This window comes from Triticum dicoccoides, chromosome 6B, assembly GCF_002162155.2.
Source record: "Triticum dicoccoides isolate Atlit2015 ecotype Zavitan chromosome 6B, WEW_v2.0, whole genome shotgun sequence".
Classification (NCBI taxonomy): domain Eukaryota; kingdom Viridiplantae; phylum Streptophyta; class Magnoliopsida; order Poales; family Poaceae; genus Triticum; species Triticum dicoccoides.
In genome coordinates, this window is record NC_041391.1 from 707,427,006 (window position 1) to 707,431,804 (window position 4,799).

The 4,799-nt window shown below is 44.0% G+C and overlaps 1 pseudogene; it reads right to left on the reverse strand.

Moving 5' to 3' along the window:
* Positions 1–4,799, reverse strand: part of LOC119321586 — a 35,064-nt pseudogene that overhangs the window by 3,722 nt on the left and 26,543 nt on the right.

Below are 4,799 nucleotides of genomic sequence, written 5' to 3' on the forward strand. Positions count from 1 at the left end.
ATTAATACCAGAAGTGCATATTAAGCATACTATTGTAATGATCATTAAAAGAACTTACATTTTCTAGAACCCATATGAATCATCACTATTGTAATCTATTTGTGGAGCGGTCTCATCATCACTATCACGCATATCTTCTTCGTTGTCTGACAGAGGTGGAGGCTCTTCCTCATCATCAGTGTCTTCATTTAACTTTTCAAGCATAATTATGTCTCTTTGATTCACAACTGCCTCACCATCAATCCTTGCATCGTCGTCGTTTGGTTCCAGGTCAACATAACCCAAGTCATCATCCTCGTTGTTTCGGACCACGTCATCATGTTCCTCTTGATAGAACACTCCCTCGTATGTCATGGGGTTTATGTTGTAGTAATCATCATCGTTCGGGTCCGGTAGCTTACCATGCGGCGACACCTTGAACACAACTTCCCAACCCTTTAGGTACTCTTTCTGGCATGGGTAAGGCAGATAATACACTTGTGTGGCCTGGGTAGCGGCGATAAAGAGATCAGCTCCGGCATAGACGGTTGATGGTTTAACTTCAACTAAACCAATAGAAGGCGTATGTCTCAGGCCCTTTTTGGAGTCGAACCATCGGCATTTGAACACAGTGAGACTTAGGTGTTCGCGGCCAAGTTTGAATGTAAGCTCGTATATTTTTCCTACCCTTCCGTAGTAATCTATTTTATTATCTCCTTCAGTGAAGACTCCGGTATTTATGGTTTTGGGATCAGGCCGACTGTTCTGGTGCTCCTCTGTATGGAAGCGATACCCATTCACATCATACTTTTCGCATGTCATGACGACAGGGTCAAAACCCATGGAAACCCATCTCAATTCTTCATCCATTGATTCGGTCGAATCATTTTCCTACAAGTTCAATTGAAATTATAGGGTGCATGAGTTTAATTGAAATTATAGGGTGCATGAGTTTAATTGAAAGTGTGAAAAATTACTTTCTCCATGAACCACGCAACGAAATTTTTCCTTCCATCAGCACCCTTTCGAAGAAGAGCAAGTGCCTCTGCTTCAGTAGGAGGCAGCATCCCTGTCCATTCTTCCTCAACGAATCGACTACAATAAGAAAAGCGGTATAAGAACTAGGCAAAGTGAACATAACGAATTGACTAAAAGAATGGTGCAAAGGTATTACCTCATCCACTCATCCTCAACTTCCTTGATGTTGTGCAAGATATAGAACATGACATCCTCCCACTCATCTCGTGGCATGACATAAGATGTCGAGCATCCAGCCCTGCCACCTTGCCCGGTGAATAGAGGCAACTTGGGTTTATACTTGGGTTCTTCTGTATTGTATCGAGACACCTTATTGTGCAACGTGGGAACATGGTCCGGATAGTAGGCTGTCCTGAGGTCTGCCACCTCCTCTAGGATAACTGCCTCAGCTATGGAAGCTTCAATCTTAGCTTTGTTTCCACATTTCCGTCTCAGATGCTTGTTCTGTCTCTCAGGGCCGTACTGCCAACGATACTGCACAGGGCCCCCCAACAATACCTCGTTCGCAAGGTGCAAAATGAGATGTGTCATCGGAGTAAAGAAGCCTGGCAGGAAGATCTTCTCTAGCTTGCATATCAACTCCGGCGCCTTCTTATGCATTTCTTTTATCTTCTCAGGACATACTTCTTTAGCACAAAGCGTTCGGAAGAAATGGCTTAACTCCGCAAGCACACGCCAGACACGCTCGGGAACATAGCCCCGAACCATCACCGGCATAATCCGCTCAATCCATACATGATAGTCATGACTCTTGAGCCCGGTCACTCTGCCCGTTGAAAGATTAACCCCCTTACTTATATTCGACGCATAACCATCAGTGAACTTCACGACGTGTTTCAGCCACTTGAATGCCTCCATCTTATGATCCTTTTTAAGTACGAAGTCAGCATCTGGCTTGAACCAAGATTTTCGACTGCCTGTGGGAGGTTGCATGTGAAGACGTGGTCTATCACAAATATTCTGTTGATCGACTCTAGCATTAACATTATCCTTTGTCTTATCAGGAATATTGAGGATCGTGTTAAAAAGGGACTCTGCGACATTCTTTTCGGTGTGCATCACGTCGATGTTGTATGGAAGTTTGAGGTCCTTAAAATAGGGAAGCTGCGTGAAGGGGGTAATGTAAGTCCAGTTGTGCGTCTCACCATATCCTTCAAAATATTTTTTCCCTTTACCTTTGCCTTTGCCTTTGCCTTTCCCTTCACAGGCAGGCTTAAGAGCTTTGAGCTGAGCAAGCACATCCTCACCAGAAAACGTTGGAATCTCATTTACTTCATGGACAACTTTGCCTTTTGTGAAGTTCTTCTTGTCTTCCCTATCAGGATGGTCTGGAGGGAGGAATTGTCGATGCTGGTCAAAGGCAACATACTTGCCACCCTTCTTCATCCAAATGAAAATCAAGGCCTGCATGCACACTGGGCAAGGCATCTTTCCACTTGTACACCATCCGCAGAACAGGGCATAGCCGGGAAAGTCATGCATGCAATACTGTAGCCAAACTTTCATCAAGAAATTTTTCTGCAGATGCCGGTCGTATGTCAACCTCGGGAAGTACCAAGAATGGTGCAAATCATCCACCAACGGCTGCATAAACACACTCAAATTCTTCCCTGGATATTCAGGCCCCGGAATTATAAGCGACAGGAACATGGTATTGCGTTGCATTATGGCGCCGGGAGGGAGATTGAGCGGAATAACAAATATGGGCCAGCAGCTGTATGGATTAGACGACATACCATATGGATTGAACCCATCACCTGTTATAGCAATTCTGACATTCCCAGCCTCGGCTGCTTCCTCCGGGTACTTTATATCGAATGACTTCCATGCTTCACCTTCTGATGTATGTACCATTTTTTTTGGATTGTACCTTTTCCCTTCCTTGTGCCACTTCATCATTTTGGCAGACTCCTCGGTGATGAAAAGGCGCTGCAGTCTTTTTATAAAATCAAGATACCGAAGAACCTTCACAGGGATTTTTAGTTGCCGCTTCTGACCATGCTTATCGACCACCTCAATATACCGAGAGGAACCGCACTTCCTACAGTAGTTGTCATCCGCATACTCATGTCTAAACAAAAGGCAATTCTTTGGACAAACATGTATTTTCTCATAGTCCATGGAGAGCGCCTTCATGATTTTCTTCGTACCGTACATGGTTTTCGGCAGTTCATGGCCCTCGGGCAGGCTGTTAGCCCATACTCCCAGAAATGCTTCGAAGCAACCTCGGCTACAGCCGTACTCAGCCTTCACTGCCATCAGTTGCGAGATGGCATCCAACACAGACAGCTTGGCACCCTCATAGAGAGGTTTCTTTGACGAGGCCAAGATTTCCAGGAAGGCCTTTGCGGTTTCCTCCGGCTCCTCCGGTTCATTCGCTGAATGTGACGGTGGTGTCGGCTGTGCAGCAAAGACATCATCTAGCATGTCTCTAACCCCATCATCCTCATAACCAACGATGCGTTGTCGTATCACATCCTCTCTACCACGGTCCCACTGGGAAAAGTTTATCGGCATATTAAAGTTGGGCATAAATCCATGTGTGCGAAGGTGCTTAGTCATCTCACTCTTATCTCTGCGGATACGTCTCTTACATCTGGCACACGGGCATTCTGGCACCATCCTCATTGGACTACGGAATATCTCTTTCAAAAACACATCAGTTTTCTCGACCCACTCTGTTGTTACTTGATTCCGACGGAAAAACCCACTATACATCCACTGATTATCTGCCATTTCTGCTTTATTGGAAGCCACACAACAAAATTAAGGATTCATTTTAATTACCAACATCAATATTTTATTTTTTACAAGGTTGACGAGTAATCCACCTACATCTCTAATAGGTAAAGATGGGTCCTAATCCCACCCGAGAATGTGTAGATTGAGTACGGTCCATGCTCTACCCCATTCCGAGACAAAATTTCGGCAGCACCTCCCCGCTGTTCTCCAAATACACGTCTCGGCAAAATGCCGAGAGAATGTGCATCCGGAGAACAACAGGGAGGCACCGCCGAAATCCTGTCTCGGAACGGGGTAGAGCATGAACAACGTACCCAATCTACACATCCTCGGGCTGTCCGTGGAAAGCGCTGGACAATCCGAAAGAGCTGCGGTGATAAATATGCAATTGAATGCATATTTATCGATGCAACCCTTTCGGACGGGAGACCTAGGTTACGCGACTTGATGTGAAAATTCAATCTAGTGACATGGAAAAAAAAGTGGACGAGGTCATGGAATTGTTGCTCACCCTCCGATGTAGTCGATCAAAGGAGAGGGACGATCGTGGACCGACACCTCCAACGTCGATGATCACTCCGCGAAGATGGAACACCACAAATCCTGTTAATTACACCGAGTGAAAAAAATTAGGTCATCATATCACATTAACCATTTGGCACAACATTATGAATCGACATGAAACAACATGTCAAATTGCAAAAAAAAATCTTTATTAAGTATTTTAGAAACCATGTGCCTTGAATTGCTTCCATCTATCACTAACATGACCAAACACAAAACTTACTAATATCCATCAATTCATCCATATTTTAAACTAAGTGTTTACAAAATGCAAAACTTGACCAATATCCATCAATCTATACATGCACATATTCAAAAACTTGACCAATATCATCTATCCATATTTTAAACTAAGCTTCCAAATTCACAAACTTGACCAATATATCCATTAATGCATCCATCTATCACAAACTTCACCATCAATCTGTACATGCATATATCCATTCATCACATATATATCCATCTATGCAAAAAAA